Raw genomic sequence first — 14,273 nt, 5'->3', positions numbered from 1 at the left:
ATAGAACATCGATTGCCCATTAAAAATGATTTCAAGCCTTGTAAGCAATCTCCAAGCCGTATGAGTCCTGACTTGATAAAATATATCTCGTATATTAAAAAAAGGGTTGTTTATTTATAAGATTTTGATTTTAAATTTTGATTTTAAATAATAAAATTTTGAATTAAAATAATTGTTTAATTTGATATAAATACGCCTTAATGCTATATTTTGAATGTAAAAATAAATTTTAGTATAATATAATAAATAAAAAATAAATATTTAATTTTGGGAAAAAAATTGAAAATAGTAAAACCAAAGTCAAAATCTTGCAGGTAAAAGCCCCATGCGTTTTTCATATCCTGGACATGCATGATTGGCTCATGCAGCCAATCACACTATTTTTAGGGTCTTAATCCAGGTGACATGATTTGAATAGTTTCAAATTTTGAAAAGGATTATAATCTATAGGATTATTCTAATGGATTACATAATCACAAAATAATTCAGGCCCGGTTCAATGTTTTATTATAGGACTATTACAGTTTTCTGTTAAAATATATTTATTTTTCTCATAAAATATTAAATTCAAACGATTATTTGAAATGATAAATAAATAAAATCTAGAAGAAAACATTCAAATTAACAGAAACAAACAGAAACTTGCTAATTGTTGGAATTAACGGAATAATATTATTTCACTACTAAAATTAGAGTTACATCGTCGTATATATACATATCCGCTCCTCGAATGACTCATTACTATGCTGTTTTGCGGATTCTTCGGTATGTCAAAGGCATTCTCCTCCATGGTCTCCATTATTCAGTTCGCTCATCCTTGGTTTTAATATATCAATATGTATATATATGACGATGTAACCCTAATTTTAGCATTGAAATAATATTATTCCGTTAATTCCAACACTAATAAATCAAATGTAGTTTAAACTTATACTTCAAGGTGTGTTTACCATGTGAGTAAACGAAATTCATGCTTTGATTAAGCATGAAAATAATTATCTAATCACATGTAATAACACACTCCTATAGTTTTGCCATATATATATATATCTATGATTTGATTGCATTTCATTCATGATTTATCTTATTTTGGATATTTATACAATATAAATCGTATTATTTCAATCATAATTATTGATATATTTCAATTATTTTCTATTCTATTTTTTATATTTATATATTGTAATTTTTCTAATAACTCGCAAACACAAAGTGAATAGTATCAACAAAAATAAATACTTCGGATACTTGAAATGGCGATAGAGGGGGATTGATTGGGGACCACAACGGTAGCATGCTCGTAGGATTTCAGGAACACATTAACTTCTCGACCAACACGCAGACAGAGTTAGCAACAATACTCCGAGGACTTGAATCGGCAATGGAACGAAAACTTGCCCCATTTGTTTGGTGATTGATTCAAAAGTGTGTATCAACATTATTAGAGCTTCTAAAAATCCAACTGGCCGATGGAATCTCAAGAATTTAGCGAATCGAATAAAAAAATCCTCCAAGTAAAGAAAAAACCTAAGGCAGAAAAGAAGACCAAAAACGATAAATGAGTGATTAGGCGAAACTGGCATCCCCACTCCCCCATGCCACAGGAAAAGGTGCGAAGGCTAAGAGAAAGTAACAACTAGGGAGCATAAGGATAGAAAGATTTCGATGCTTGAAAAGATTTATTTTTGGTATGAATTTTAAATATGTTAAAAGTTTGATAACAATTTAAAAAATGTGTCATGTTGTAGGGCAAAAATATTAATCAAATAATAATTTTTTTATGTTGACTGGTGAGTTCCTGGTCAAACTCAGAACAAATATCGACAGAAAATTTAAATAGAAGTGCATGTGAATTTAGAAATCGAGGATTGAAACTAAGTTATATAATTAAGAATAAAATTACACTAAGGAAAATAGATGCAAAAAACATATTAAAAGTAGAGTGGTGGGGTAGATGGCGATTGAAGTGTCATATTGGTCCATGAGACGCTAACGAATGAATATTGGTAATCTCACGACGGAATCATCTGCCTTAAAATATATTTTTTTAGTTTTTTTTAAAAAAATAACAAATTTATGTATTTTTAATGATTTGCCCCCATCCACTAAGTTCTTAATTTTAGTTTTTTTTTTTTTTTTTTTTTTTTGTGTAGAAAAAAATTATGCTAAATTGTTTTTTTTTTTTTTTTGAAAAAAAAATATTAAATTAAATTAATATGGCAACAAATGGGCCCAACCTAATCTAGCGCAGACAATGAAAAGTACTTTTACAAACCCAGTGCCAAAAATGATATTAATAGCCTCTCAAAATAAAATTAATGTAGTTCAGTGATTTCGGTTTAGTATTCAATTTTTTTTAGTAAAAAAAGTAGAATTTATATAGTGATATTAAATTTTTTCAGCTCCAAGCACATAATTCTTTTCCGTTTTTTTTTTCCGTTTTAATTATTTTTTTCTTCTTTACACCGCTACAATAGAGAAAAAAAAAAAACAAAAAAAAACATTAAATTAATAGAAATAAACTCATATTTTCCCCCTAGAACTTAGGAACTAGTTCCATCAATTTCCTTTTTTGATCGAAAACTAGTTCCATCATTGTTTTCAGGTGAAGTGGATTAATGAGTAATGGTGGCAATAAGTAAAAGCACGGAGAAAAAAGGAAGAATGTCCTCTTAAAGTTTCACATTATATATTAGGAAAAAAATATTTGATTTGATTTGATTTTATTGCAAGTTTACTGATAGCTGACTTATTAAAACAAAATTATTTGATTTTGGCGAAGACGGTTATGGTTAATCTGTAATACTTCAGAGTTAGGCCAGTGCGAGGCCAACTTTCATGTATGGATGAGAAGGTGTTAGTCCATTTGAGATTGAAAAGAAATTAAGCGAAATGAATAGAGTACTCATATTAATAACATGAATATTGATTTTCGTAAGTCCTACTTATAGAACTCTAGAGTAACTAATTTGAGGATAGGTGATCGGTGGGGCCAGTGTAATCCAGACACGCTCGGTCTTGCTTGGCTTGCAGGCCAAAGTGTCATACAATCACAATGTGCAAAAGTGGGGAGAGTGTCACGAATTTGGTGGAGAAATTATATTCTTCCTCATCACCTTAAAATACATTAAAAAAAAAAACCTATATTCATTAAATATAGTATTATTATTATTATTATTATCATTATCATTATCATTATTTCTTTAGTACATCACTCAATTTTAATTTTTTTCGTTATCTCGAAAAACAGATTCTTGCTTCTGCAAAAAAATCTTTACATACAAAGTCCTGTATTTTTCCTAATTTGGTTTGTGGATCTTTGATTTCAATTCAATTCATTATATCTTGGTTAGCGATCAGCAGCTGCCTAAATTTTCTTGAAGGAATTCGCGTATAATCCAAGGCTTGAATTATTAGTTATTCATTTTTATTTTTAGTTTTGTTTAGATTTTCTTTGTTTTCAAGGTTTAATGTTAGAAATACATGGTCTCATCCTGGGGATACAGTTGTGGGAGCCATCCTTCCAATCCTTGGACTTGGCTATATACTACTTATTTCTAGAATCACCATGCATGGTTACAATTATTGTATTTGTTTATATCCAGTGAAGATTTGGTCCCATGAAATTAGCTCTATTTTTTTTTTTTTTTTAAGAAATATTATATTAGATTAATTAATTTGATTAATTTATGTAATATTTACAATGCATTTTTATTTAATTATTTTTTAAAGTGAAATATTAAATAAAATTGAAATAATTTAGTTTTTTCTTTATGCTGAATATTTTATATTTTGAAATTAATTTTGAAAAAAACAATTATTTTATAAATTGTAAAAAAATAATTATATAATAAAAAAATAAAGTAAATATAATAATCTAACCATAATTAAACAATAAGAACATAATGTGACTACAAAAATTTAGGTTAAACTGTTTTTTAGTCCCGTAACTGGACCCTCTTATCATTGTAGTCCCGTAAGTGGAGCATGTCGCAAACTAGTCCTATAAGTGAAGAATTTTCGCTGTTTCAGTCCTCCGGCGCCGGAGACGCCTGCGTGGCTAGCCGGAGGCCACGTGTCCGCCAGGTCAGCGGATTTTATTATTTTTTTAATTTTTCTTTTAAATTGATTTTTAATTTTATTTGTCTTTTTAAATTTTTTTATTTGGTCCAATTGAAAAAAATTAAAAAATTAGAAAAATAAAATAAAAAATAAAATTCATATGTCCGCCAGGTGTCGCTGACCTAGCAGCACACCTGGCGGACACGTGGCTTTCGGAGAGCCACGCGGGCGTCTCCGGCGTTGGAAGACTAAAACAACGAAAATTTTTCACTTATGAGACTAGTTTGCGACATGCTCCACTTACGGTACTAAAATTATAAGGGGGTTCAGTAACTAGACTAAAAAACAGTTTACCCAAAAATTTAAATTTAAATAACATTTTACATGGAAATTTTCTAAAAATAAATACCAAAAAAAATGTAAATTGAATTTAGTTATGGACAGTAATAAATGTGATAGATGAGTTTATTGATCGGTTAATTTTCACAAAATACTAATTACAGTTTCTAATAATATTCTCTCTATCCCTCAGATCAAATCCCAATTTTTTGTAAATATGAAAAGGAATAGGGCTCCATTCACCATAGAGTAATATATATTACTTTTTTTTATAAAATAATTTCAAAATAATACAATTAAATATTTCAATAATACATTTACAATTATAATAAACAATAAAAAAAATCTAAACCCTAAAAGCACGCGATCTTTATTTTATTTATTTTTGAAAGAAATAATAAATTCACATTCCATTATTTACTAATTTTCCTATTCAAAATATCAAATCAAATATTTTAACAGATTTTTTGTTATACTCTTTACGATAATATTATTAAAAAAGTAAAATATATACATATAAACACAATGTATATATTCTACAAGTTTATAATAATTTAATAATTTAACAAAAAAAATATTTTTTTATATTGCCAACATAAAAAATATCTCAAATTAATAATACAAAAAATATATTATTATTTTTTATATTATATTAAAATAATAATTTAATATTTAAAAATATTACATCAAAATTAAAAAATTTATTATTCAAAACCTCAAACTCAACACTCAAAACCTCGTGTACTTGTCTTGTCAGACTTAATTTGCATGAATATATTTTAATAAATGTAATGAAACAAAAATAAAATTTTTGGGTTAATTTTTTGACACTTAACTGTTAATTAATTGCAAAGTAATCTGTTAACACTTATTCGTCGAGTGTTTAGAGACTTTGATACCTATTCTTTTCCTTACAGATTTGACAATATCATCAAAATACTTGTAATTCTAGTCCTAGTTATGACACGTCCAAATATTGATCACACTTATACGTTGACTGTTTGATTGTATATATATCTATACCTTTTCATATATATTTGATGATCCCATGAAAATATATGTAATAAAAACAAAATTTCTTCAAAAACCTCAATTATATACCTTGTTACGATAATTCAAAAGAATAATTAATGGTTAAATGATAAGCGAAACTTTTGATTTGAAAGTTAAACCGGGGAATTTTTTATGAGTTTCTTGAGTGAAATGTGTATTATTTGACATGTTCGGATAAAGATAATGAAGATGAAGTTGTAGACCTTGAATCGCATTATCAAAATTATTTATACTTTTTTTACTGGTGAGTTTTCAGGTCGAACACAGAGATTTTAAGTCGCAAAATTTAAATTAAGAATTTTGTACAAGTACCACGTAGGATTGGCTCGCTTGCAAGCAAGCCGAAGAGTAACTAATACAGAATTTAAAGAAAAGCAAGTAAAGATGAGCAGTTGGTGAGGCGTTCTGCGGAGGCAATGGGCGAGCGATGGATACAACGAGAGCGGTGGTGAGCGGAAGCGAGCAGATGAAGGGGAGCGGATTATATAGTATATGTGAATGATAGTAGGCGAGCGGTGAGGATGGTCAGAAATGTTGTGTCTGCGTTGTATGTTATTAGATGGCTAGGTTCTCATGGATGTAATGAGCGAATGGAGAAAGTGAGTAAGCGTAATATATATTTAGAATACATAATGATAGGAGAAGTGAATGTAATTGCGCGAAAACTATTAACATAGAAAACAACTTCGTTGGTACTAGAGCTTAAGGGATTTACAATAAGACTTCAATGACGCCCAGAATCATAACATTATAAGTTAAAAATTCTACTGTCACACGGAAGTGCATTCATCGTCAGGGGTTCCAGCAGCAGTTGGCTCACCTGCCCCCTGCTGATTGAAGGGAGTAAGTTCATCTCCAATTGGACTGATTTGTCGGAGTGGCGTCGCTTCGCGCGGCTGACCCACTAGCGAGGGTCATTCGGGTTGGTCGGTGGGCTCCCTGATTGTGATCCTCTTCCTCAGGCGAGAGAGAGATCTCATCTTATTTGTCTTTCTCTTCCACCGCCTTCCCTTTCCCTTTATCATTCCTTGTTAGCTTCCGACAGGGGTTTTTGGATCTTCAGTGCCATCTTCACCCTCGGTTTCTTCACAGCTGGCTCAGGAGCCGGATCTTCTTTCTTCTTTGACCTCTTTCTTCCAGTAACCTTTGCGCCTTTTCCATCTTTATCATTCTTGGCCTCCTCCTCTCCGAATATTTTTCTTCACTCCTCAGCTTCCTGAGCGAAGAGAGAAGCTATCTCATCTTCCTCAACTTCAGCGGCTTCCTCGGAGACAGTCCTCTCCGAATCGTGTTTAGCAGCTGCCACTTCCTCTTCGGCCCACGACGCCAACTCCTCTTCTTCCTCGTCCTCCTCTGGCAAGCGGATAATCTTCTCCCCTACGACTTTTATATTCTTCTTTGGCGGAGGGAGGAGCTGTCATTTTCTTCTTCATTTTCTTGTCCTTGGGGATTAGGCTGAACTCCTTTGACTCAAGCTCGTTTTTATGGAACGCCGCTGGTAGCAGCGGTTTCATTTGAAGCTCAAGGGTTGAAGTGGGCAAATCGACTCCCGCTCGTCTGCATAGTTCTGTAATCAGGGTCCCATGACCCAGCGACCACTTCACCCATTTTTTTTTCGTCGTCCACCGACCTAAATTTCAAATTTCTCTTTTCGTATTCAGAGATGGTGGCAAAGGTCCTGTAGAGGGATTGAAACTCCAACGAGTAAACACAACTGGGGCATTAGTCAACCCAAAGGATATAACCGTAAATTAATAATGATCATATCTAGACGGAAAACTGTCTTAGAAATATCATGCTCTGCAATCCTTAGTTGATGATATCCAAATTTCAAATCAATCTTTGAGAATATATTTTCATCTCTCGGTTGATTAAATAGATCATCAATCCTCGAAAGAGGATATTTTTTCTTCACTGTGACTTTATTTAGCCCACGGTAGTCAATACACAACCTCAGACTTCTATATTTCTTTTTCATAAATAAAATTGGAGCTTACATCCAATGTGACATACTTGGATAAATATATTCATTATCTAAGAATTCCTGAAATGACAACTTAACAATAGGGAGCTCAAGGGTATCATATGATGTCAGGTTCTTATCACTTCACCACACTTAAAACATGTTTATTGAATTTTAACACAACGAGTACTTGAATGAATTGCTCCAAAACGCCAGCAAACAATCCCTGGTTTTTCAGACCTCTTTTGATTCGGTTCATTAATCGAAATTCCCTTATACGAAGACCCAGACCTGAACATTTGTCACAATTTATTTTTACCCTTTGGTTCATCCTCCACCTTAGCTTTTCCTTTATCTCAAAAATGATGTTAATAACTCATTACTTTCTCACTGTCGTTCTGCCTGATTTCCTGCTTCTGCTAAAATCGAGCAGCACACTCGTAAGCCTCATACAATGAACTGATATCCAACACAACTAAAGTTTCTTGAATCCTCTATTGCAACCTACCTACAAAATGATCAATTCTATCTCGCTCACACGAAAAGTAGTTAGGAACATACATCTCCAGCTCATTAAATTTTACAAAATATTCCTCAACTGACATTGAACCCTACTTCAAGTCCAGCAGCTCTTGCTTTTTTGCTTTTCGAACATGCTACGGTATAAATCTAGCCTTTAATTCTACTTTGAAATCATCCGAAGTCATATCCATTTGGTCCACTTCTGTAGCTTCCTCATCTAACCACCACTGATTTACTCAGCCTTCCAAGAAATAGGTCCCGATATTAGCTCGTTGATCTGGTGGAACTTGAACAGTACAAAATATATTCTTTATCTTCTCAACCCAAAACTCAAGAACTCCAGGCTCTACAGAACTAGAATATGTTGATGGCTTATGCCGTATCACAACATCAATAAAACTCCTCTGTTGAGGCATCATCGCAGTTTTTGGTTGGCAGAAGAAATCTTAACTAAGTGCCTCTATTTGTACATAGTCTAACACAAGATATTGTAACTCATTAGACAAAGGATCTTACTCTAGGCCTCGAATAGCCCTAAGTAAACTACCACCTAAAGAATTCAACATACTACCTCCAACTTCTCTGATTCAATAACAACTCAGCAACACAACTAAACCAGGTATAACAATAAAAACACAAACCACATTAACATGAATGCACCAACAAAACCCAAAAATCGCCAAACCAATTCAATATCATTATTATTTTCAAAATATTTTTAATACAAAGAGTCAAAATCTATTAAACCTATGCTCTGATACCAACTTGTAACACCCCCAGTTTGCTTATATTGGAAATGCTACCGCCACACTGCATCATGAGGTCGTCACCTCCTACTTCGGGCCCCATAATACAGTGTAAAGGCTAAAAATTAACTATAAAAGCATCACACAAGCAATTTTATGAATATTTACAAAAATACGCTCCTAAACAAGAGGTTTTATCTAGTCAAAAGTTTACATATAATACATACGAAAAAGTTCACTCACATCCCCTCTTTCTATATCCCGAGACGTCCAATGTCCCGGAGGTGCCATGTATACCTGAACCAAATATTTTTCTTAAAAGCAGTATAGAATTAAATCTATCTTAAAGAACTAATATGAAATATGTTATGTCATACTTTTTTTTTTTTAAAAAAAAAAGTCTAATTCCCGTCAAATTTTTATGTAATACAAAAAATACTAATAAACCAACTAAAATTTTATGAAAATATTTTCATAATGATATTTAAAACATATTAGAATAATTGGCTATAATCTCTCGAAATTTTCTACATTTTTTTTTTGTAATTTTACGTTGTTATATTGGTCCAATTATTTTGGGGCCTTATCAATACATTCAAACACTAATCACAAATTAAAATACACTAAGTTCCGTGGCCCATGAAAATCCTGGCCCACGCCAACAGTCCGTACTCACGATCTGAACGCTTTACTTGACTCATGCCCCATCTAAGATCCGTGTCTTTCTTCAGATCAAATCTTGTCCGTCTTATTTAGGGATTTCATCTTTACCCTCCATTACATTCTAACCCTAAGAATACAGAGAGAGAGATAGATACGCTGTCATACGTACTACACACACTCTCTCTCTATTTTGTCTCTAGCCTCTCTCTCTCCCTTACGCTCACCTTCTTCCGTCAAATTTTGTTTAGACATTTCAGAGAGGTGCCTTTATCCTGTTTTTGTGGAGTTCCTTGGCTTGTTCTTTCCCCCATTTTCGATTTTTCCGAGCTGTAAAGGGCTTGAACAACACTGTATAGCCTCCTGCTTTAATTTTTTTGCCTTTTTTTTTTCCTTTCTGTTTTGTGGGTTTCAGGCCGGTTCTCGTGTGTTTAGTCACGTTTTGGGTGTGTTTTCTGTTGATTTTATGTTTTTTGAGTGTTTACAGCGCTTAGCGTTAAATCATCCAAAATTTTATATGTGGTTCGGTGAATTGATTAAGCATGAAAAAAATTACCTACTCACTTGCCATAACACACCTCTAGATTTCGGTCATGTCTATATATATGTGTGTATCTAAGCTTTGAGAGTATCATATGGTAGAGAGAAAATTAAATACATTATTATAAAAAAATGAGGAAAATACGGATTACCATGATACCTCATAGTGGCACGCACACGCCTTGTCCGTGTAGTCTACTATAGAAAATGCCAAATGAATCATGCGATGTGCAACGGACCCTATATTGTAATTGGATACCAAGAGTTAATGGCCAAATGCGAAGAACATAACAAGTTTGAGCTTATTTGCACTGCCTGTGCGTACCACTGCTTCTTCCACCACCATATCCGAAGTGAAGTTCCTAAAATTATTTATAACAATTAAGAGCTCTTTAGAAAAATAAAAATGTAGCATTTTCATATTTAAATTTATGTTTTAATACTATGTATGTTGCTTATCGATCATACTTAATTCAACTTAGGGCATTTATGTGTTGCATACTGATCATATTTCATTCAACTTTGGATATTTATATAATGCAATTGCTTTATTTAAAAAATATTATGTGTTTTTATCCAATCATTTTTTGATATTTTTATTTCTTTATAAACCCAAACTTATACGAAGAGATCAAATAAATTAAATAAATAAAAATCATAAATTTATAGGTAATTGCTATTAAGAAATGTTAATATTTCATTACATTACCTGTAAAACACAATTTACAATGTATTTTATTGTAAAATATTTGAAGACTCTCCCAAGCAATCAATCTAATATGCTAGTGAATTTAGAATAAATATTTGAAGTAACCTAATATAAAAGACAAAGAAAATTATTAATTTTTTATATATGTTTTTTAATAAAACCTTGATGCGATTAAAAAAAATAATGTGTGACAATGGATCCGAAAAAAAGAAGAAGCATATTTATATTTTACCATTTAAATTTGGTGTTATTTATGCTAAAAGTAAGCATTATAATAATATTAATAAGTTTTCATCATTATTTTGGATTGAATTGGAAACTAAATAATTTAATTTATACAAATTTGATATGAATTATTTAGAAATTATCTAAATAAATCTAACTTGCCTCAAATGGATCTAACTGAGTTCGTTATCATTTGTATATTTTGATATTTTATATCATTTATTGATTAGTAGTAAAAAATTGAATGAAGGTATATATATTTATTTTGATATTTTTGAATAAAAAATATTTTTTATATAGAAACTTACTTAAGTAATAAATATTTGATTTCACATTTAATAATACAAAAAATACTAAAAATAGATTTAACCAACTTTTTATCAAAAAATTTTCATGATGATATTTGAAATATATTATCATAATTGGCTATATTCTCTCGAATTTTTTTACACTTTTTTGTCATTTTTGTTGGTATATTGGTCTAATTATTTTGGGGCCTTATCAATATAATCAAAAACTAATCAAAAATTAAAATACACTCAATTCAGTGGCCCATGAAAATCCTGGCCTTGGCCCACAGTCCGTACTCACGATCCGAACCCTTGACATTACTCATGCCCCATCTAAGATCCATGTCTTTCTTCATATAAAATCCTGTTCATCTTATTTAGGGATTTGATCTTGACCTTCCATTGTATTTAAACCCTAAGTATATGTGGAGAGATAGACACGCCGTCATAGTTACTACACTTTCTCTCTCTATTCAGTCTCGAGCCTCTCACTATATCCCTCACGCTTACGTTGTTCCTTCGACTTGTCTTACGACGTTTCAGAGAGGTGGCTTTATCCTGTTTTTATGCAGTTCCTTGGCTTGTCCATAACCTGATTTTTGGTTTTTTCGAGCTGTAAAGGGCTCGTTCAACACTTTATAGGCTCCTCCTTTATTTTGTTTTGCCTTTTTTATTCCGTGGGTGTTGTTTTGTTTATGTTTCGTGGGTTTCAGGACGGTTCTCGTGTGTTTAGTCATGTTTTTGGTGTGTTTTCTACCAATTTTATGTTCTTTGAGTGTTTGCCGCGCTTAGCATTAAATCACCCAAAAATTTATCTGTGGTTCGGTGAGTTGGTTAAGCATGAAAACAATTACCTAATCACATGCCATAACACACCTCTATATATACGTGTATCTATGCTTTGATAGTATCATATGGTAGAGAGAAAATTCAATACATTATTCAAAAAAAATGTGGAAAATGAGGGTTTCCGTGATACCTCATAGTGGCACGCACACGCTTTGTCCGTGTCGTTTACTATGGCGAATGCCAAAGAAATCATGCGTTGTGCAACGGACCCCATACCGTAAATGGATACCAAGAGTTAATGGACACATGCGAAGAAGGCAACGAGTTTGAGTTTATTTGCGCTGCCTGTGGGTACCACTGGATCTTCCACCGCCATATCCGAAGTGAAGTTCCTAAAATATTTTTTACAATTAAGAGCTCTTTAGAAAAAAAAAAAAAAAGAAAAAGGAAAAACGAAAGGATTTTTATATATAAATCTATGTTTCAATACTGTGTATGTTGCATATCGATCATACTTAATTCAACTTTGGACATTTATGTGTTGCATATTGATCATATTTCATTCATCCTTGGATATTTATATAATGCAATTAGTTGCTTTATTTAACTAACATTATGTATTGTACTCCAATTATTTCTTGATGTTCTTATTTCCTCGTAAACACAAACTTACACGAAGAGATCAACAAAAGTAAATAAATAAAAATCATAAATTAGGTAATTACTATTAAGAAAAATCAATATTTCATTACATTACCCATAAAACACTGTAAAATATTTGAAGGTTCTCCCAAAATCAATCTAATAAACTAGTGAATTTAGATTAAATATTTGAACTAACCTACTAAAAAACAAACAAATCTATAAAATTTTATATTTTTTAATAAAACTTTGATACGATTCAAAAAATGATGTGTGACAATGGTTTCGAAAAAAAAAAAGCATATTTATATTTTACCATTTAAATTTTTTGTTATTTATGTTAAAAGTATGCATTATAATCATGTTCATATGTTTTAATCACTATTTCGGATTGAATTGGAAACTAAATAATTTAATTTATACAAATTAGATACGAATGATTTAGAAATTACCTAAATAAATCAACTTGTCCCAAATGCATACATTGAATCTAACTGAGTTCGTTATCATTTGTATATTTCTATATCTAATATCATTTATTGATTAGTAGTACAAAAAATGAATGGAAGTACATATATTTATTTTGATATTTTTTAATAAAAAATATTTTTTATATAGAAACTTACTAAAGTAATAGATATTTGATTTCACATTTAATAATACAAAAAATACTAAAAATAAAATTAACCAACTAACTTTTTATCAAAATATTTTCATGATGATATTTGAAACATATTATCATAATTGGCTATATTCTCTCGAAATTTCTTACATTTGTTTGTCATTTTTGTTGGTATATTGGTCCAATTATTTTGGGGCCTTATCAATATAATCAAACACTAATCACAAATTAAAATACACTCAATTCACTGACCATGAAAATCCTGGCCCTGGCCCACGGTACGTACTCACTATCCGAACCCTTGACATTACTCATACCCCATCTAAGATCCATGTCTTTCTTCATATAAAATCCTGTTCATCTTATTTAGGGATTTGATCTTGACCTTCCATTACATTCAAACCCTAAGTATATATGGAGAGATAGACACGCCGTCATAGCTACTACACTTTCTCTCTCTATTCAGTCTATAGCCTCTCACTATTTCCCTCACGCTCACCTTGTTCCTTCGACTTGTCTTGCAACGTTTCAGAGATGTGGCTTTATCCTGTTTTTATGCAGTTCCTTAGCTTGTTCGTACCCTGATTTTTGGTTTTTTTGAGCTGTAAAGGGCTTGTTCAATACTTTATAGGCTCCTCCTTTATTTTGTTTTGCCTTTTTTATTCCGTGGGTGTTGTTTTGTTTATGTTTCATGGGTTTCAGGATGGTTCTCACGTGTTTAGTCATGTTTTTGGTGTGTTTTCTACCGATTTTATGTTCTTTGAGAGTTTACAGCGCTTACCGTTAAGTCACCCAAAAGTTTATCTGTGGTTCGGTGAGTTGGTTAAGCATGAAAACAATTACCTAATCACATTCCATAACACACCTCTACATTTCGGTCCTGTCTATATATATGTGTATCTATGCTTTGATAGTATCATATGGTAGAGAGAAAGTTCAATACATTATTAAAAAAAAAATGAGGAAAATGAGGGTTGCCGTGATACCTCATAGTGGCACGCAAACGCCTTGTCCGTGTCGTTTACTATGGCAAATGCCAAAGAAATCATGCGCTATGCAACGGACCCCATACCGTAAATGGATACAAAGAGTTAATGGCCATAGGCGAAGA

Source organism: Andrographis paniculata, unplaced genomic scaffold (assembly GCF_009805555.1).
Source record: "Andrographis paniculata isolate CXL003 unplaced genomic scaffold, ASM980555v1 Contig34END, whole genome shotgun sequence".
Lineage (NCBI taxonomy): Eukaryota > Viridiplantae > Streptophyta > Magnoliopsida > Lamiales > Acanthaceae > Andrographis > Andrographis paniculata.
Note: the sequence above shows the minus strand (reverse complement) of the source record.